The sequence below is a fragment of the Tamandua tetradactyla genome, chromosome Y (assembly GCF_023851605.1).
Source record: "Tamandua tetradactyla isolate mTamTet1 chromosome Y, mTamTet1.pri, whole genome shotgun sequence".
In the NCBI taxonomy this organism is placed as follows: Eukaryota; Metazoa; Chordata; class Mammalia; order Pilosa; family Myrmecophagidae; genus Tamandua; species Tamandua tetradactyla.
Genome location: NC_135354.1, coordinates 637367 through 660896, shown reverse-complemented (window position 1 = coordinate 660896; position 23530 = coordinate 637367).

Genomic DNA, 23530 nt, shown 5'->3' with positions numbered 1-23530 from the left:
CTTTATCTCCTCTCATCATCCCATCTCGTCATCTCATCTCATCTCAATGTCCAATCCATTCTCCCCATCTCCTCTCCTTGTCTCAACCCAGCGTCTTGTGTGATTGTCTCATTATTTCATCGTCCCATCTTGCCATCTCATCTCATCATCCCATCTCATCATCTCATCATCTCATCCCATCATGTCTCATCTTGTCATTTCATCTCATCACATCATTCTCTCTCGTTGTCCTATCTCGTCTCATCATCCCATCTCATCATCACATCTCATCATCCCATCTCATCATCACCTGTCATCATCTCATCTTGTCATCTCATCTTGTCGTCTCCTCTCATTGTCTCATCATCTCATCTCATCTCATCATCTCACTTCATCTCCTCTCCTCTCATTGTCTCATCATCTCATCTCATCTCATCATCTCGCTTCATCTTGTCTTCTCCTCTCATCATCCCATCTCATCATTTCATCTCATCTCCCATCCCATCTTGTCTTCCCGTCTCCTCTCCATGTCTCATCACACTGACTTGTCTCATTGCCTCGACATTTCATCATCCCATCACCTCATCTCATTCCATCGCCCCGTCTCATCTCATCATCTCATCTTGTCTCCTCTCGTCCTCTCATCTCTTTCATTCTGTCTTATTGTCCCATCTTATTTCCTCATCCTGTGTCATCATTCCATCTCGTCATTCCATCTCATCGTCACGTCATTTCATCTCATCTCATCATCTCTCTTCATCCCATCATCTCCTCTCATCATCCCATTTCATCATTTTTTCTCATTTTGTCATTCCATCTCATCTTCCTGTCTCATCTCCATGTCTCATCCCACCATCTTGTCTCATTGTCTCATCATTTCATTGTCCCATCTCGTCATCTCATCTCATCATCCTGTCTAATTTTCTCATATCATTGTCTTATCTTGTCTCCTCTTGTCGTCTAATCTCGTCTCATCATCTGTCTCATTGTCCCATCTCCTCTCCCCATTCCATCTCATCATCCCATCTTGTCACCCCATCTCATTGTCCATCTCGTCATCCCTTCTCATCATCTAATGTCATCATTTCATCTTGTAGTCTCGTCTAGTCATCTTGTCTCATCGTCTTCCTTCATCTCATCATCTCATCTCATCATCTCATATCATCTCATCATCACGTCTCATCTTCCTGTCTCATCTCCATGTCTCATCACAGCATGTTGTCTCATTGTCTCATCATTTCATCATCCCATCTCATCATGTCATCTCATCATTCCTTCCCTTCGTCTCATATCATTGTCTCATCTTGTCTCATCTCATCATCTCATCTTATCTCGTCATTGTCTCATTGTCCTGTCTCATCTCATCATCCAGTGGTCTCATTGTCTTGTTTCATCTTGTGATCTCCTCTCATCATCCTATCTCATCATCTTGTCTCATCTTGCTGTCCTGTGTTTTCTTCACTGTCTCATCTCCATGTCTCATCCCGCTGTCGGTTTCATTGTCTTGTTGTTTCATCATCCCATCTAATCATCACATCTCATTGTCCCATCTCATCGTCTCATCACATCTTATCATCTTGTTTCATCTCGTTGTCTCATCTCATCTTGTCATCCCTTCTCAACATCCGTCTCATCATCCCGTCTCATTATCTCATTTCATGGTCTCATCTAGTTGTCTCGTCTTGTCATCCCCTTTCATTGTCTCATCATCTCATCTCATCTCATTGTCTCATTTCATCTCATCATCTCCTCTCATCATCCCATCTCATTGTCTGATGTCATCTCGTTGTCCTGCCTAGTCTTCCTTTCTCATCTCCATGATTCATCCCACCATCTTGTCTCATTGTCTCATCATTTCATTGCCCCATCTTGTCATCTCATCTCATCTCATCGTCTCATCTGATCATCTCTTCTTGTCTCATCTCCTCTTATCATCACATCTCATCATTCTGTCTCGTTGTCCCATCTCGTCTCATCATCCTATCTCATTATCCCTTCTCTTCATTCCATCTCATCATTCATCATGCTGTCTCATCATCTCATGTTGTCGTCTCATCTCACAGTCTCGTCTCATCATCGTATCTCATCATCTCGTCATCTCATCTCATCTCATCGTCCTCTGCATCTTGTCATCCCCTCTCAGTATCCCATCTCATCATTTTGTCTCATCTCATCGTCCCTTCTCGTCTTCCCATCACATCTCCATGTCTCATCTCACTGTCTTGTCTCATTGTCTCATCATTTCATCTTCCCATCTTGTCATCTCATTCCCTTATCCAATCTCATTCTCTCATTCTTCGTCTCATCTTGTCACATCTCATTGTCTCATCTCATCTCGTCATTCTGTCTCATTTTCCTGTCTCATCTTGTCATCCCATCTCATCATCATGACTCATCGTCCATCTCATCATCCCATCTCAACATCTCATGTCATTGTCTCTTCTCATTGTCTCATTTCATCATCTCATCTCAACGTCTCATCATCTCATCTCATTGTCTCATCGTCTCATGTCATCTCATCTCACTTCATCTTGTCATCTTCTCTCATCATCACATCTCGTCAACTGATCTCATCTCTTCATCCAATCTAATCTTCCCGTCTCATCTACATGTCTCATGTCACCATCTTATCTCATTGCCTCATCTTTTTATCATCCCATCTCGTCATCTCATCTCATTGTCAGGTCTCATTGTCTCATCCCATCGTCTCCTCTGGTCTCATCTCATCATCTCATCTCATCTCATTATGCTTTTTCATTGTCCCATCTCATCTCCTCATCCTGTCTTATCATCCCATCATGTCATCCTGTTGCATCATTCATCTCGTCATCCTGTCTCATCATCTCATGTCATCAACTCACCCCATTGTCTCATCTCATCATCTCAACTCATTGTCTCATCTCATCTCGTCTCATCGTCTTGCTTCATCTCGTCATCTCCTCTCATCATCCCATCTTGTTGTATCATCTCATCTCATCTCATCATCCCATCTTGTCTTCCTGTCTCGTCTCCATGTCTCATCCCACCATCTTGTGTCATTACCTCATCATTTCATCATCCCATCTCATCATCTCATCTCATCATCCCTTCTCATTGTCTCATCTCCTCCTCTCATCTTGTCTCGTGTCATCGTCTAATCCCATTTCATCATTCTGTCTCATTCTCCCATCTTGTCTCATCATCTCATCTCATCATCTCATGTCGTTGTCTCATCTCATAGCCTCATCTTGTCATCTCATCTCATCGTCATGCCAGTTCATCTCATCTCATCATCTTTCTTCATCTCTTCGTCTCCATTCATCATCTCATCTTGTCGTCTCATCACATCTCCTCGTCCCATTTCATCTTCCCATCTCATCTCCATGTCTCATCGCACAATCTTGTGTCATTGTCTCATCATTTCATCATCCCATGTCATCATCTCATCTCATCGTCCACTCTCATTGTCTCATCTCATCATCTCATCTTGTCTCGTCTTGTCGTCTTATCCCATCTGGTCATTCTGTCTCATTGTCCTGTCTCATCTCATCATCCCATCTCATCATCCCATCTCGTCATTCTGTCTCATCATCTCATCTCATCATCCCATCTCAATTTGTCGTATCTCATCTTCCTGACTCAGCTCCATGTTTCATTCCTCTGTCTTGTCTCATTGTCTCATCATTTCATCATCCCATCTCGTCATCTCATCTCATCACCAGTCTCATCGTCTCATCACATCATATCATCTTTTTTCATCTCATTTTCTCATCTCATCCCATCATTCTGTTTCATTGTCCTGTCTTATCATCCCGTCTCATCATCCCATCTCGTCATCCCATCTCATCATCCATCTTGCCATCTCGTCTCATCATCTCCTGTTGTCATCTTATTTCATAGTGTCATCTCATCATCTCAACTCATTGTCTTGTCATCTCATCTAGTCTCAACATCTTGCTTCATCTCGTTGTCTCCTGTCATCATTCCATCTCATCGTATCATCACATCTCATCATTCTGTCTCATCTTCCCATCTCGTCTCCATGTCTCATCCCACGTTCTTATCTCATTGTCTCATCATTTCATCATCACATCTCATCATCTCAACATCCCATCCCATCATCTCATCTCATCATGTCTCATCTCGTCATCTCATCTCATCTCGACAATCTGTCTCATTGTTCTGTCTTGTCTCATCATCCCCTCTCATCATCTGATCTTGTCTTCCCGTCTGATCACACATCTCGTCATTTCGTCTCCTCATCTCATGTTGTCGTCTCATCTTGTAGTCTTGTCTCTTATTCTCATCTCATTATCTCATCATTTCATCTCGTCTCATCATCACGCTTCATCTCTTCGTCTACTCTCATCATCCCATCTCATCACCTCGTCTCATCTCATCATCCCGTCTCATCATCCCGTCTTGTCTCCATGTCTCATCCCACCATCTTGTCTCATTGTCTCATCATTTCATCGTCCCATCTTGTCATCTCATCTTATTGTCCCATCTCATCTTCTCATCTCATCATCTCATCTTGTCTTGTGTTGTCGTCACATCTCATCTCATCATTCTGTCTTGTTGTCCCGTCTTATCTCGTCATCCCATCTCATCATCCCATCTCGTCATCCCATCTCATTTTCTGTCTCATCATCCCATCTCATCATCTCATGTCATCATCCCAACTCGTCGCCTCATCTCATCAACTAATCTCATCATCTCACCATCTCATCTCATCTCATCGTTCACTTCATCTTGTCATCTCCTCTCATCACCCCATCTTGACGTCTCATCACTCCTCATAGTTCCATGTCGTTTTCATGTTTCATTTCCATGACTCATCCCAACATCTTGACTCTGTTTATTTCATTGTCCCATCTCGTCATCTCTTCACATCTCATCATTATGTCTCATTGTCCCATCTCATCTCATCATCACATCTCATCATCTCATCTCGTCATCCTGTTTCATCATCCATCACATCATCCAGTCTCATCATCTCATGTGATCATCTCATCATGTAGTCTCCTCTCATCATCACATCTCATCATCTCGTCATCTCATCTCGTCTCATTGTCTTGGTTCATCTCATCATCTCCCCTCATCATTCCATCTCATTGTCTAGTGTCATATGTCATCCCATCTCATATCCCTATCTCATCCCCATGTCTCATCCCATGGTCTTGTCTCATTCTCTCATCATTTTATCATCCCATCTCAGCATCTCATCTTATTGTCTCATCTTGTCTCATCTCATCTCATCATTCTGTCTCATTGTCCCATCATGTCTCATCATCCCGTCTCATTATCCCATCTCATCTTTTGCTCTCATCATTTCTTTCATCATCCCGTCTCATCATCTCATGTCATCATCTCATCTTGTCATCTCATCTCATCATCTCATCTCATTGTCTCGTCATCTCATCTGGTCTCATCATCTCATTTCATCTCATCATCTCCTCTCATTATCCCATCTCCTCATCTCATCTCGTTATCCCAACTCATCTTCCCTTCTCATCTCCATGTCTCATCCCACCTTCTTGTCTCATTGTCTCATCATTTCATTGTCCCATTTTGTCATCTCACCTCATCATCCCATCTCATCATCTCATTTCATCATCATATCTTGTCTCATCTCATCAACTCCTCTCATCTCATCATTCTATCTCATTTTCCTGCCTCATTTCATCATCCGGTCTCATCATCCCATCTCTTCATCCTGTCTCATCATTCGTCTCATCATCCCATCTCATCATCTCATGTCATTGTCTCATATCATCGTCTCTCCTCATCATCCCATCCCATCATCCCATCATCTCATTTCATCTCATCGACTCACTTCATTTCTTCATATTCCCTCATCATCCCATCAGGTCCTCTCCTCTCCTCTCGTCATCCCGTTTCATCTTCCCATCTCATCTCCATGTCTCATCCCACCATCTTGTCCCATTGTGTCATCATTTCATCCTTCAATCTCGTCATCTCATCTCATCATCCCATCTCATCATCACATCTCATCATCCCATCTTGTCTCGTCTCATCGTCTCATCTCATCTCATCATTCTTTCTCGTTGTCCCATCTCGTTTCGTCATCCCATCTATTCGTCTCATCTCACCTCATCATCCCGTCTCATTTTCCATCTCCTCTCCATGTCTCATCCCACTGTCTTGTCTCATAATCTCTTCATTTCATCATCCCATCTCATCTGATTGCATCGTCCAGTCTCATCTTCTCATCTCATCATCTCATCTTGTCTCATCTCATCATCTCATCTCATCTTGTCATTCTGTCTCGTTGTCCCATCTCTTCTCGTCATCCCAACTCGTCATCCCATCTCATCATCTCCTGTAGTTGTCTCATTTCATCATCTCATTTCGTGATCTCATCTCATCATGTCATCATCTCATCTTTCCTCACCATCTCGCTTCGTCTCATCATCTCCCCTCATCCTCCCATCTTGTCAATTCATCCCATCTAGTCATCCCATTTCATATTCCCATCTCGTCTCCATGTCTCATCTCACCATCTTGACTCATTTTCTTATCATTTCATCATCCCAACTCATCATCTCTTCTCATTATCCTGACCCTTCGTCTTATCTCATCATCTCATCTTGTCTCATCTCATAATCACATCTCATCTCAACATTCTATCTCATGGTCCCGTTTCGTCTCGTCATACAGTCTCATCATCCCATCTCATCCTCTCCTCTCATTCGACATCCCATCTCATCTTCCTGTCACATCTCCATTTCTCATCCCTCCATCTTGTCTCATTGTCAATTCATTTCATTGGCCCATCTTGATATGTCATCTCATCATCCCATCTCATGTCTCATCTCATCATCTCATCTTGTCTCATATCATTGTCTCATCTCATCTCTTCATTCAGTCTTGCTGTCCCATCTCATGACATCATCCCATGTCATCATCCCATCTTGTCATTCTGTCTCATCATCCATCTCATCATCCTGTCTCATCATCTCATGTTGTCAGTTCATCTCGTCATCTCACCTCATCATCTCATCTCATCATCCTGTCATCTCTTCTCATCTCATTTTCTCACTTCTTCCCATTGTCTCCTCTCATCATCCCATCTCATCTGCACATCTCATCACGTCACCCCATCTCGTCTTCCCATCTTGTCTCCATGTCTCATCCCACTGTCTTGTTTCATTGTCTCACCATTTCATTGTCCCATCTCATCATCTCATCTTTTCATCCCATCTCATCATCTCATTTGTCACATCTCCTCGTCCTGTCTTGTTTCATCATCCTGTCTCATCATTCCATCTCATCATCCCTTCTCATCATCCATCTCATCATACCATCTCATCATGTCTTGTGTCTCGTCTCATCCTCTCATCTCATCTCATCATATTGTCTCACTTCATCTCATCGTCTCCTCTCATCATCCCATCTCGTCATCTCCTCTCATTTCCTTTTCCCATCACCTCTTCTCATCTCATATCCATGTCTCATCCCACTGTCTTGTCTCTTTGTCTCATCATTTCATTGATCCTTCTCATCAGCTCATCTCATTGTCCCATCTTATCATCTCATCTCATCATTTCATCTTGTCTCATCTCATCTTCCATCTCATCTTGTCATTCTGTCTCATTGTCCCATCTCGTCTCGTCATCCTGCCTCATCATCCCAACTCATCATCCTGTCTCATCATCCATGTCATCATCTCATCTCATCATCTCATTTCGTCTTGTCATCTCATCCCTTCCCATCATATCGCTTCATCTTGTCATCCAATCTCATCCTCTAATCCCATCATCTTGTCTCAACTCATCATCCCATCTCAACTCCTCGTTTCATCCCACCATATTGTTTCATTGTCTCAGGATTTCATCATCACATATCATCATCTCATCACATCCTCCTGGCTCATCATCTCATCTCATCATCTCATCTTATTTCATCTCGTCATCTCATCTCATCTTGTCCTTTTGTCTCATTGTCAAATCTCGTCTCGTCATCCCGTCTTATCATCTCATGTCATTGTCTCAACTCTTTGTCTCGTCGCCCCATCTCATCTCATCATCTCATCATCTTATCTCGTCTCATCCTCTGCTTCATCTCATCATCTCCTCTCATCATCCCATCTCGTCTTCTCATATCATCTCATCATCCCATCTCATTGTCCCTTCTCATCTCCATCTTATCCCATCTTGTCTCATTTTCTCATCATTTCACCATCCCATGTCATCATCTCATCTCATCGTCCAGTCCGATAAACTCATCTTGCCTTTTCTCATCTTCTCATTTCATTTCATCATTCTGTCTCATTGTCCCATCTCATCTTGTCATCCCGTGTCATCATCCCATCTTTTTATTCCATCATATCATCCATCTCATCATCCTGTCTCATTATCTCATGTCATCATCTCATCTCATCGTCTCGTCTCGTCATCTCATCTCATCATCTAGTCATCTCATCATGTCTCATCTTGCTTCATCTCGTCATCTCCTCTCATCATCTCCTCTCATCATCTCATCTCATCTCTTAATCCTGTCTTGTCTTCCCATCTCATCTCCATGTCTCATCCTACTAACTTGTCTCATTGTCTCATCATTTCATCAACCCATCTCGTCATCTCATCTCATTGTCCCGTCTCATCATCTCATGTCATCGTCTCTTCTTTCTCATCTCATCATCTCATCTCATCTCGTCATTCTTTCTCATTGTCCCATCTCGTCTTGTCATCCTGTCTCATTGTCCCATTTTGACATCCCATCTCCTCGTACATCTCATCATCCCATCTCATCATCTCATGTTGTTGTCTCTTCTTGTCATCACATCTAGTCTTGCAAACTCATTTCTGTGTCTCATCCCACTGTCTTGTCTCATTGTCTCATCATTTCATCATCCCATCTTGTCATCCCATCTCATCGACTGTCTCATCATCTCATCTCATCATCTCATGTCATAGTCTCATTTTGTTGTCTCATCTGCTCATCTCATCTCATTGTCTCCTCATCTTATCTTGTCTCATCTTCTTGCTTCATCTCATCATCTCCTCTCATCATCCCATCTCAACATCTCATCTCATTTCTTCGTCCCATCTCATCTTCCAATCTTGTCTCCATGTCTCATCCCACCATCTTGTCTCATTGTCTCATCATTTAATTGTCCCTCCTCATCATCTCATCTCATAGTCCTATCTCATCGTCTCATCTTTTCTCGTCTCATCGTCTCATCTCATGTCATCTTTCTGTCTCCTTGTCTTGTCTCGTCTCGCCATCCCATCTCATCATTCCATCTGTGTTAGTTAGATTCAGTTGTCAACGTGGCCAGGTGAGCATAACTAATCTCGTTGCTGTGGACATAAGCCAACAGTACTTAAACCTCATCTCTTGCTAATTACATCTGCAGTCAGCTAGGAGGCGTGTCTGCTGCAATGAGTGATGTTTGATTTAATTGGCTGGTGCTTAAACAAGAGATTGTAACATAGCACAGCCTAGCAGCTTGGCATTCCTCATCTCAGCACTTGCAGCTCAGTCCAGGCCCTTGGAGATGGAGAAAGAATTCACCCCATGGAAAGTTGTTTGAAACCAGGGGCCTGTAGAGAAAAGCAGCAGAGACCACCCTGTGCCTTCCCCATGAGTAAATACCTCAGTGGAATATTAGCTGTCTTTCCTCTGGAGAACCAACAAAATAAATCCCCTTTTATGAAAAGCCAATCCATCTCTGGTGTGTTGCATTCTGGCAGCAAGCAAAGCAGAACAGATTTGGTACTGGAGAGTGGGGTGCTGCTGCAGTTTGCAAATACCAGATATGTTGGAACAGCTTTTGCATGGCTAAAAGGAAGATTTTGGAGGAACCATGAAGTGAATGATGGAGAAGTCCTGGAAGGTTTGAAGAGACTGTTAGTGTAAATGGAACTAATACCAATCTTGACAAATGAGGATACAAATGAGAGAGATTGGAGTTTGCAAAGTGATAACCATGGAAGTTCGGGTCTGAAGCCAAGAAATCTCAGCCAGGAGAGTGGACCCAATTGTATGCATTGAGTTTACCCTGAAGGGCAAGGTTGAGTCTCTGCTTTCATTGCAGTGGAAGAGTTGTGCAGCCAGGGGCCTTGCAAAAGGCATAGCAAGCTCCTTGGGTGACTGGGAGAGCCTGGCTGCCACCAGGTGGAGGGGTTGAGCATGTGCCCCAGAAATGGCAGAGAGCCCAGTGGTGGCCCTGATGCCTAGAGAGAGTGGAGCCCAGAGGTGGTCTACTCGATGTTCCCCGAGGTTGATTTGGAAAGAGGCCGGCCACTGCATAGGCCCTTGGAAGGGGTGGGACTGCCTCTTTCTACAGCTGAGGGATAAATGACTTTCATACTTTGAAATCCAATGGTGTTTGCCTGCAGGTTTTCCTTCCAATTTCTCCCTATGGAAATGACATTCTATATCCTGTGAATATCCTCCTTTGCATCTTGACACTAGACAACTTGTTTTGAGATTCACAGGTTCACAGAAAGAACAGAATATTTTGCATCCATTTAAGGTGATGCTTTAAGTTGCTAAGTTGACAAGAGGTGGACGTGTGTTAGTTAGCTTCAGTTGTAAACTTGGTCAGGTGAGCTTACCTAATCTTGTTGCTGTGGACATGAACCAATGGTATGTGAACCTCATCTGTTGCTAATTACTTCTGCAGTCAGTAGGAGGTGTATCTGCTGCAATGGGTGATGTTTGACTTAATTGGTGGGTGCTTAAATGAGAGATCCTAACTTAGCGCTGCCTAGCAGCTTGGCATTCCTTATGTCAGGCCTTGCAGCTCAGCCCAGGCCCTTGGAGATGTAGAAAGAAATAACCCCATGGAAAGTTTTTGGAATCAGTGGCCTGGAGAGAAGACCAGCAGAGACCACCCTGTGCCTTCCACATAAGAAAGAACCTCAGTGGAAAGTTAGCTGCTTTTCATTTGAAGAACCAACAAAATAAATCCCCTTTTATTAAAAGCCAATCCATCTCTGGTGTGTTGCATTCTGGTGGCAAGCAAACAGAATACCATCACATAGTCTATCTCATCATCCTCTCTCATCATCTCATGTCATGGTCTCATCTTATACTCTCCGCATGTCATCTCGTCTCATCATCCCATCTCATCACCTTATCCCATCATCTCATCTTGTCTCTTTTCATCATTTCATCTCATCTCATCATTCTCTCATTGTCCCATGTTGTCTACTCATCTCATCTCATCATCCCATCCAGTCATCTCATCTCAACACGTCGTCTCATCTTGCTATCTCATAAGGTCGTCTCATCTTGTCATCATGTCATCTCTTCTCATCATTTCATCTCGTCATCTCATCTCATCTTGTCATCCTCTCTTGTTATATCATCTCATCGTCTCATCTCATCCACACATCTTGTCCTGTCTTGTCATCCCATTTCTTCTCCTTGTGTTGTCTCTTCTCATTGTCCCATCTCATCATACCATCTCATCATCTCATCTCTTCTTGTTGCCCTGTCTCGTTGTCCCATCTCATCTCATCTCATCATCCTGTCTCATCGTCTAATCTCATCATCTCATGTCATCATCTCATCTTCTCTTCTTGTCATTTCTTCTCATTGTCTCATCTCATTTGGTCATCCTGACTCATTGTAGTGTCTCGTCATCTCTTCTCATTGTTTCATCTCAACATCTCATCTGATCTCATCTTCCTTTCTTGTCATCCCGACTTATCCTCCTGTCTCATCTCCCTGACACATCTTACTGTCTTGTTAAATCAACTCGTCTTGTCATCTCATCTCGTCTTCTCATCTTGTAGTTTCATCTCATCATCCAATCTCAACCTGAAATCCCATCTCATCATCTGTCTCTTCATCCTGTCTCATAATCTCATCTCATCATCCCATCTTGTCTCCTCTCATCATCTCATCTCTTCTCAACATTCCATCTCATTGTCCCATCTCATCTCTTCATCCTGTCTCATCATTCCATCTCATTGTCCCATCTCATCTCTTCATCCTGTCTCATCATTCCATCTCATCATCCTATCTTATCTCCCTGTCTCATCTCATACTCTCATATCATCATCTCATCTTGTCTCATCTCATCATCCCATCTTGTCATCTTGTCTCATCTCATCATCTCATAGTCTCATCTCGTCTTCTGGTCTCTTCATCATGTCTCATCGACTCTTCTCCACTTGTCATCCCTTCTCATCACATCTTCCCATCTCCTCAACTCATCTTGTCATTTCACGTCATTATCTCATCTAATCTCATCTTCCCAACTCATTTTCCTGTTTCATCTTGTCGTCCTGTCTCGTCATCCCATCTTGTCTTCCTGTCTTGCCTCGCAGTCTCATATCCTGGTCTCATCTCATCATCTCATCTTGTCATCTCATTGTCTCATCATCCCTTCTCGTATTTTCATTTCATCATCTCACCTCATCATGCAACATCTTGTCATCTCGTCTCATCTCATCATCTCATTGCTTTGTCCCATCCTGCCATTCCAGCTCATCATCTCGCCTATTCTCATCCTCCTGTCTTGTAATCCCATCTCATCTCCCTGTCCTGTCATCTCATCTCATCTCATCATCTCGTCTCATCATCCCATCTCAACTTCTCATCATTTCATCTTGTCATCTTGTCTCAAATGGTTGTCCTGTCTCATCATCTCAGCTCATCATTCCGTCTTGTTTTATTTCATTGTCTCATCTCATTTCTTATCCCATTTCATCATTCTGTCTCATCGCCTCTTCTCATCTCATCATACCATCATATCATATTTTCTCATCTCATCATCTCGTCCTCTCATCACATCTCATACCCTCGTTTTGTCATCTCATCTCATCTAGTCATCTCACCACATCTCATCATCCTGCTTCATCTTGTCATCTTCTCTCATCATACCATCACATCATCTCATATCATCTAGTTGTCCCATCTCATCTTCCCATCTTGTCTCCATGTCTCATCCCACCGTCTGGTTTCAATGTTTCATAATTTCTTCTTCCCATCTCATTATCTCATCTTGTCTCATCTCATCATCTCATCTCATCTCATCATTCTGTCTCGTTGTCCCATCTCATCTCATCATCCACTCTCATCATCTGATCTCGTCATCCCATTTCATCATCCGTTTCATCATCCTGTCTCATCATCTCATGTTGTTGTCTCATCTCGTACTCTCATCTCGTCATCTCATCTCATCGTCTCATCATCTCATCTTGTCTCAGCAGCTAGTTTCAGCTCGTCATCTCCTCTCATCATCCCATCTCATATTCTCGTCTCATCTCCTCATCCCATCTGATCATCCCATCTCATTATCCCATCTGATCATCTCATCATCCCGACTCATCATCTCATGTCATCATCTCATCTTGCAGTCACATCTCATCATCTCATCGCATCCTCTTGTCATCTCATCTCACCTATTCGACTGGCTTCAACTCATCATCTCCTCCAATCATCCCATCTCGTCTTCCCATCTCATCACATCATCCCGTCTAATCTTCCCATCTCATCTCCATATCTCATCCCACCATCTTGTCTCATTGTCTCATCATATCATTGTCCCATCTCGTTATCTCATCTCATCATCTTGCCTCATCGTCCCGTCTCATTGTCTCATCTTGTCTCATCTCATAGTCTCATCCCATCTCATCATTCTGCCTGGTTGTCCCATCTTGTCTCATCATCCCATCGCATTATCCCATCTCGTCATCCCATCACACTGTCCGTCTTGTCATCCCATCTCATCATGTCATGTCATTGACTCATTTCTTAGTCTTGTCTCATCATCTCCTCTCATCTCATCATCTCACTTCATCTCATCATTTCCTCTCATCATCCCATCTCGTTGTCTCATCTCCTCTCATCATCCCACCTCTTCTTCCCAGCTCATCTTCATGTCTCATCCCTCCATCCTGTCTCATTGTCACATCATTTCATCATCCCATTTCATCATCTCATCATCCTGTCTCATCATTTAATCTCATCATCTCATCTTATCTTATCTCATCATCTCATCTCAACCCCCCTTCTGTCTCTTTGTTCCATCTCATCATCCCGTCTCATCATCCCATCTCATCATCCCATCTCGTTGTCTCATCTCCTCTCATCATCCCACCTCTTCTTCCCAGCTCATCTTCATGTCTCATCCCTCCATCCTGTCTCATTGTCACATCATTTCATCATCCCATTTCATCATCTCATCATCCTGTCTCATCATTTAATCTCATCATCTCATCTTATCTTATCTCATCATCTCATCTCAACCCCCCTTCTGTCTCTTTGTTCCATCTCATCATACCGTCTCATCATCCCATCTCATCATCCCATCTTATCATCTGCCTCATCATCCCATCTCTTCATCTCATGTCATCGTCTCATTTCACTGTCTCGTCTCGTCTTCTCATCTCATCCTCTCATCATCTCTTCTCGTGTCATCGTCTCACTACATCTCATCATCTACTCTCATCATCCCATCTCATCATCTCAACTTATCTCGTCACCCCATCTGATCTTCCCGTCTCATCTCCATGTCTCATCCCACTGTCTTGTGTAATTGTCTCCTCATTTCATCGTCCCATCTCATCTCATCTCAACATCCCATCTCATCGTCTCATTTCATCGGCTCAGCTTGTCTAATCACGTTGTCTCAACTCATCTTGTCATTCTATCGAATTGTACAATCTCGTCTCTTCATCCCATCTCATCATCCCATCTAGTAATCCTGTCTTGTCATCCATCTCATCATTCCAACTCATCATCTCATGTCATCGTCTCATTTCGTAGTCTTCTCTTGAGATCTTATCTCATCATCTCATCATCCCATCTCATCTCATCATCCCGCTTCATCTCATCATCTCCTCTAATCATCTCAACTCGTCTTCTCGTCTCATCCCATCATCCCGTCTTGTCTTCCCATCTCATTTCCATGTCTCATCCCACCATCTTGTCTCATTGTCTCGACATTTCAATGCCCCATCTTGTCATCTCATCTCGTCCCATCTCATTGTCTCATCTTGACTTGTCTCATCATCTCATATCATCTCATCATTCTGTCTCATTGTCCCATCTCGTCTAGTCATCCTGTCTCATCATCCCATCTCATCATCTCATCTCATAGTCTGTCTCATCATCCAATCTCATCGTATGTCTCGTCATCCCATCTCATCATCTCATGTCATCGTCTCATCTCATCATCTTGCCTTGTCACCTCATCTCATGTCTCATCATCTCATCTTATCTCGTCTCAATTGATTTCTTCATCTCTTCTCATCATCCCTTCTTTTCATCTCATCTCATCTCATCATCAAGTCTCATCTTCCCGTCTGATCTCTATGTCTTATCCCACCATCTTTTCTTATTGTCTCATCATTTCTTCCTCCCATTTTGTCATCTCACCTCATCATTTCATATCATCGTCTCATCTCATCATCTTATCTTGTCTCATTTCATCGTCTCATCTCATCTTGTCATTCAGTCTCATTGTCCCGTCATCTCCTCATCCCATTTCCTCATCCCATCTCATCATCCTGTCTCATCATCTGTCTCATCATCCCATCTCATCATCTCATTTCATCATCTCATCTCATAGTCTCATCTTATCATGTCATCTCATCCACTTGTCTTCTCTTCTCATCTCATTGTCTCCCTTCATCTCATCTTCTCCTCTCATCATCCCATCTCATCACCTTGTCTCATCTCATCATCCCGTCTCATCTTCCCATCTCATCTTCCAACTCGTCTCCGTGTCTCATCCCACAATCATCTCTCATTGTCTCAACATATCATTGTCCCATCTTGTCATCTCATCTCATCATCCTGTCTCATCATCTCATATCATCATCTCATCTTGTCTCATCTCATCATCTCATCTTGTCTCATCATTCGGTCTCATTGTCCAGTCTTGTCTCATCATCCCATCTCATTATCCCATCTCATCATCTCATGTCATTGTCTCATGTCGTAGTCTCATCTCATCATCTCATGTCATTGTCTCATCTCGTAGTCTCATCTCATCATTTTCTCCTCACATCTCATCTCATCATCTCACTTCATCTTATTGTCTCCTCTCATCATCCCATTTTGTCATCTCAACGCATCTCATCATTCCAGCTCATCTTCCCTTCTCACTTCCATGTCTCATCCAACCATCTTGTCTCATTGTCTCATCATTTCATCATCCCTACTCGTCATCTCATCTCATCGTCCCTTCTCATCATCTCCTCTCATTGTCTTATCTTGTCTCGTCTTCTCATCTCATCTTGTCATTCTGTCTGGTTGCCCATCTTGTCTCATCATCCCGTCTCATCATCCCATCTTGTCATCCCATCTGGTATCCGTCTAGTCATCCCATCTCATCTCATGTCGTTGACTCATCTCATAGTTTCATCTCATCATCTCCTCCCATCATCCTGTCTCATCATCTCATCTTATCTCATCGTCTCATCTCATCTTCCCATTTGTCTCCATGTCTCATCCCACCATCTTGTCTCTTTGTCTCATCATTTCACTGTCCCATCTCATCATCTCTTCTCATCATTCCATCTCACAGTGTCCTCACATTGTTTCCTCTTGTCTCATCTCATTGTCTAATGTCATCTCATCGTTCTGTCTTGTTGTCCCGTCTCACCTCATCATCCCATCTCATCATACCATCTGGTCATCCCTTCTCATCGTCCGTCTTGACATTCCATCTGATCATCACATGTAATCTCATCTCGTAGTCTCATCTCGTCATCTCCTCTCATGATACCATCTCATCGTCTGTCCTGTCATTCCATCTCATCATCTCATACCATCATCTCATCTCATAGTCTTGTCTCATCATCTCATCTCATTCTTCAGCATCTTATCTTGTCTCATCATATGCTTCATCTCGTCGTCTCCTCTAATCATCCCATTTTGACACCTAGTCTCATGTCGAGGTCCCATCTCATCTTGCCGTCTGGTCTCCATGTCTCATCCCATGGTCTTGTCTCATTGTCTCATCATTACATCATCCCATCTCATCATCTCATCTCATCTCGTCATTCTGTCTCATTGTCCCATCTTGTCTTGTCATCCTGTTTCATAATGCCACCTCATCATTCCGTCTCATCGTCCATCTCGTCATCCCATCTCATCATCTCATGTCATTGGCTCATCTTGTAGTCTTGTCTCGTCATCTCATCTCATCCTCTTGTCATCTATTCTCGTCTCATTGTCTTGCTTCATCTCATTTTCTACTCTCATCATCCCATCTTGTCATCCCATCTCATCTCATCGTCCTGTCTTGTCTTCCCATCTCGTCTTCCCATCTCATCTCCATGTCTCATCCCACCATCTTCTCTCATTGTTTGTCATTTCAGTGTCTCATCTCATCATCTCATCTCATCTCTTCTTTCTCTCTCATTGTCCCGTCTTGTCTCATTATCCCATCTCATCATCTCATCTTGTGATCCCGTCTCATCATCCATTTCGTCATCCCATCTCATAATCTCATATCTTCATCACATCTCATAGTCTTGTCTCATCATCTCATCTCATAGTCTAATCATCTCATCCTGTCTAATTATCATGCTTCATCTCCTCATCTCCTCTCACTGTCCCACACATCATCTCCTCTCATTTCTTCCCCTCTCATCTTTCTGTCTCGTCTACATGTCTCATCTCACCATTTTGTCTCAATTTATCATCATTTCATCATCCCATCTTGTCATCTCATCTCATCATCCTGTCTCATCATTTCATCTCTTCTCACATATTCTAGTCATTCTTTCTCATTATCCCATCTCATCTCGTCATCCCATCTCATCGTCCATCTCCTCATCCCATCTCACCGTCTCATGTCATCATCTAATCTTGTAGTCTCATCTCGTTATCTGATCTCATCATCTCATCATATCTCATCATCATGCTTCATCTCTTCATCTCCTCTCACCATCCCATCTCTTCATCCTGTCTCATCTCATTGTCCCATCTCATCTTCCCATCTTGTCTACATGTCTATTCCCAATGTCTTGTCTCATTGTCTTGGCATTTCATTGTCCCATCTCTTCATCTCCTCTCATCGTCCCATCTCATCATCGCATCTCATCATCTCATCTCATCATTCTCTCTCGTTGTTCCATCATGTCTCGTCATCCCATCCCATCATCCCATCAAGTATCTAATCTCATCATCAATCTCGTTATCCCATCTCATCATCTCATGTGGTCATCTCATCACAGAGTCTCGTCTCATCATCTCTTCTCATCATCTCATCATCTCATCATCTCATCTCGTCTCATTGTCTCTCTTCATCTTGTCATCTCCTCTCATCATCCCATCTCATTGTCTTGTCTCATCTCGTCATCCCGTCTCATATTCTCGTCTCATCTCCATGTCTAATTCCACTGTTTTGTCTCATTGTCTTGTCATTTCATCGTCCCATTTCATCATCCCAAATCACCATCCCATTCCATCATCTCATCCCATTGTCTCATCTTTTCTCATCTCGTCTTCTCATCTCATCTCTTCATTCTGTCTCATTGTCCTGTCTCATCTCATCATCATGGTTGATCAACCCATCTTGTCATCCTATCTCGTCAACCATCACGTCATCCCATCTCATCATTTCATGTCATTGTCTCTTCTTGTAGTCTCATCTCATCAGCTTATCTCATCATGTCATCTCATCTCATCGTCTCGTCATCTCTTCTCATCTCATTATTCCATCTTATCACCTTGTCTCATCTCATCATCTCATCTCACTTTGTCATCCCATCTCATCTTCCCTTCTCATCATTTGGTCTCATCTCATCATTCCATCTCATCATCCCATCTCATCATCTCATCTCTTCATCTAATCTCATCATCTCATCTCATCTCATTGTCTTGTCTCATCTCGTCATCCCTTCTTGTTATCCCATCTTGTCAACTCTTCTCATCTCATCATCTCATCTCTACATCCCATCTCGTCTCCCTGTCTCATCCCATCACCTTGTCTCATCATCTTATCTTGCTGTCTCATCTCAGCGTCTCGTCTCATCATCCCTTCTCATCGTCCCATCTTGTCATCTCATCTTATCTTCTCATCCTGACTTATTGTCTCATTTTGTCTCATCAACTCATCATCTTACTTCATTTTCTCTGCTTGTTTCATCATCCTGTCTAGTCTCATATCTCATATGATCATCTCATCTCATCATCTTGTCTCATCCTCTCGTCTTCTATTCATGTCATTTCATCTCATCATCTCATCTCTTCTGGTTGTCCCATCTCATCTTTCCTCTCATCCATTATTTGGTTGAATTCATGAATTAGAAAATTCAGTATTGCAGAGATGTTAACTCTCCTCCAATAAGGGTCTACTAACCCTTGTAGTTTTTCAGTTTTTACCCCAGTCAATGCAGTGCCAATCATTAGGCAAATTCTCAACAGAAGATAGAAAGCTTAGAGTTGATTTAGTCATTTTCTTTAATTTTTGTAATGTTAATGGCATTTTTAACTACATTGAAAGATGCAAAAGTAATATATCATATATATCTCATCTCATCTCATCATCTCATCTCATTTCATCTTGTCACCTCATCATCTCATCCCATCTCATCATTTGATCTCCTCGTCTCATCATCTCATCTCTCCTGGTTGACATGTCTTTGTCCTGTCTAGTCATGCCATCTCTTCTCATCTCATCTCGTTATCCCATCTTGTCATCTCATCCCCTATTTTTGTCATTTCATTTCATTGTCCCATCTCATCTCATCATCCCATCTTGTAATCTTGTCTCATCTCATCATACCATTTCATCCACTCATCCCCTATTTTTGTTATTTCACCTCATTGTCCCATCTCATTTCATCATCCCATCTTGTCATCTTGTCTCACCTCATCATCCCATCTTGTCATCCTGTCTCGACTCACAGTCGCCCCACCTCATCCTCTCATCTCATCATCTCATCATCTTTTCATCTCATCTCATAGTTTCATCTCATTGTCTTGTCTCATCTCATCATCTCATCTCATCTTGTCATCTCATAGTCTCATCTCATCTAGTCTTCTAATCTCTTCATCACATCTCATCGTCTCATCTCAACTCATCATACTGTATTTTCTTGTCTTCTCATATCCTCACCTCATTTCATCACATTATCTCATCTAATCATGGTATCCCATCTCGTTTTCCCATCTCATCTTGTCGTCCTGTCTCATCATCCCATCTCATCTCCCTGTCTCATCTCATTGTTTCATCTCATCAGCTCATTTCATCATCCCTTCTCATTGTTTCAGCTCATCATCTCATCTCATCTCCTCATCCCACCCTGTCATCTCATCTTGTCTCATCATCTCATTGTCTCATCTTACCTCATCATCTTGTCTCATCGTCACATCTCCTCATCTCATCTCTTCTTGTTTTTCTGTCTTGTGATCACGTCTCATCTCCCTGTCCCATCTCACCATCTAATTTCAACATCTTGTCTCATCATCTTATCATCTCATCTTGTAATTTCATCTCATTGTCCCATCTTATCTTGTCATCCCTTCTCATCATCCCATCTCATGCTCTCATCTCATTGTCTCATCTTGTCTCATGTAATCATCTCATCTCATCTCGTCATCTTGTCTCATCATCCTGTCTCATCATCTGTCTCACCATCACGTCTCGTTGTTTCATGTTGTCATCTCATCATGTGGTCTCATCTTGTCTCTTCTCATCATCTCGTCTCATCTTGTTTTCCCATGTCATAGTTCCAACACTTCTTCTTGTCTCTTCTCATCTTCCCAACTTGTCATCCCATTTTGTCACCTTGTCTTGTCATCTTGTCTCATTTCATTGTCTTGTGTCACTGTCCCTTCTTGCCTTTTCTTTGTTTCGTCTTGTTGTCTCATCTCAAATCATCAGCCTATTTCATTTTGTTGGCTTATCTCACTTATCTTCTCGTCTCACCATTCCATCTCGTTGTCTCTTCTCATCTCATCATCTCTTCTTATCATCTTGTCTCATCTCATCATCTCAACTTGTTGTCCTGTCTCAGCATATCATCTCATCTTGTTATCCCATCTCATTGTCCCTTCTCATCATCTTGTCTCATCTCATCATTTCGTCTCATCATCCCATCTCATCGTCTCGTCTCATCTCCTCATCTCGTGTCATTGCCTCATCATCTTATCTCATCACATTGTTTTGTTTCATCTCATCTTCCCTTCTCTTAGTCCCATCTCATCAACTCTTCTCATCTCGTCATCCCATCTTGACTCCCATCTCATCTCCCTGTCTCATCCCACTGTCTTGTTTCATCATCTCATCTTTTCTCATCTCGGTTTCTCATCATCTCATCATCCCATCTCATCGTCTTCTCATTATCTCATTTCATTTCATTGTCCCATCTCAAAGGCCTGTCTGATCTCATCATCCCTTCACATGATCCATCTCCTCATCAGTCTCATCTTCTCTTCACATCTCATCATCTTGTCATCCCATCTCATCTCGTCATCTCATCTCATCACCATGATTCATCTCATCGTCCCATCTTGTCATCCATCTCATCATCACATCTCAGCATCTCATCTCATCACCTCATCTTGTCATCTTGTCTCCTCATCTTGTCACATCTCGTCATCCCATCTTGTCATCCCATCTCATCATTTCATCTCCTCTTCTCGTTTCATCTCTTCATCCCATCTCATCATCCCATCTCGTCGTCTCATCTCATCTTGTCATCCCGTCTTTTCATCTCATCTCGTCATCTCATCATCTCATCATCTCTTCTTATCATTTCTTCTCATCTTTTTGACTCAGCTTGTCATCCCGTCTTGTCATCCTGGCTCATCATCCCATCTCATTTCCCTATCTATTCTTGTTGTTTCATCTCGTTGTCTCTTCTCATCATCTCATCTTGATTTCTCATCTCATAGTTTCATCTCATCATTCAATCTCATCATCTTCTCTCACCTCATCATCCCGTTTTGACATCCTGTCTCAACTCAGACTCATCTCGTCACTCCACCTCATCATCTCATCTCATGATCTTGACATCTCATCTAATAGTTTCATCTCATTGTCTCATCTCATCTCATCATCCTGTGTTGTCATTTCGTCTTGTCTCGTCATCTCATAGACTCATCTCATCTCATCTTCTCATCTCTTCATCATGTCTCATTGTCTCATCTCAACTCTTCATACTGTCACGTCTCATCTTCTGATCTCCTCATCTCATCACATCATTTCATCTCATCATCTCATCTAATCACATCATCCCATCTCATTGTCCTGTCTCATCTTGTCATACCTTCTCATTGTCCTATCTCGTCTCCCTGTCTCATCTCATTGTTTTGTCTCATCTCATCTCATCATCCCTTTGTGTAGTTTCATCTCGTCATCTCATCTCATCTTGTTATCCCGTATTGTCATCTCATCTTGTCTCATCATCTCGTCGTCTCATCCTATCATATCGTCTCATCTCATTGTCACATCTCCTCGTCTCATCTCTTCTTGTTTTCCTGTCTTGTCATCACATCTCATCTCCCTGTCTCATCTCGCCATCTAATCTCATCGTCTTGTCTCATCATCTCTACTCATAGTTTCATCTCATTGTCCCATCTCATCTTGTCATCCCATCTCATCATTTGTCTCATCATTCCATCTCATCTCCCTCTCTCTTCTTGTTCTCTCATCTTGTCATCTCATCTCATCATCTTGTCTCATGTTCTCATCTCCTAGTTTCATCTCATCATCCCATCTCAACCCACCATCCTGTCTCATCATCCGTCTCGTCATCCTGTTTCATCATCTCATTTCATCGTCCCCTCTTTTCTTGTTTCCTCTTCACATCTCAACTCGTCATTCCATCTCATTGTCCTGTCACAATACTTCATCCTGTCTCATTGTCCCATGCCATCGTCCATCTCATTGTTCTGTCTCATCATCTCATATCGTTGTCTCTTCACATCAACTCAACTCATCTCATCTTGTCGTCTTGTCTCCTCTCGTCATCCTGTCTCATCATTCCCTCTCCTCAACTCATCTCTTTTCATATTCCATCTTGTCATCCTGTCTCGACTCCCTATCTCATCATCTCAGCTCGTCTTATCATGTCATCTCATCATTTAGTCTCATCATCTCATCGTTTCATCTCATCATCTTGTCTCATTTTGTCATCCTGTCTCATCATCTTGTCATTTTTTCTTGTCATTTTATCTCATCATCTCATCTCCTCCCATCATCCTGTCACATCTTCCCTTCTCATCTCTTAATCCCATCTCATCTGTCACCTTGTCTTGTCATTCTGACTCATCGTCCTGTCTCATGATCCCATCATCTCTTTGTCTCATCATGTAATTTCATCTCATCATCTCATCTCATCTCATTGTCCTGTCTTGTCTTCTGGACTCCTCTTGTCATCTCATAGTCTCATCTCATCTCTCTTTCTCTTCTCACAGTTTCCTCTTGTTGTCTCTTCATCTCGTTCTTTCATCTCATAGTTTCATCTCATCATCCCATCTCGTCATCCCTTCTCATTGCCCCTTCTTATTGCCCATCTCACCTCGTCATCCTGTCTCATCATCCGTCTCATCATCCCATCTCATCATCTCATTACATCTCATTGCCTCATCTCATCTCATCATCCTGTCTCCTCATCCCATCTCA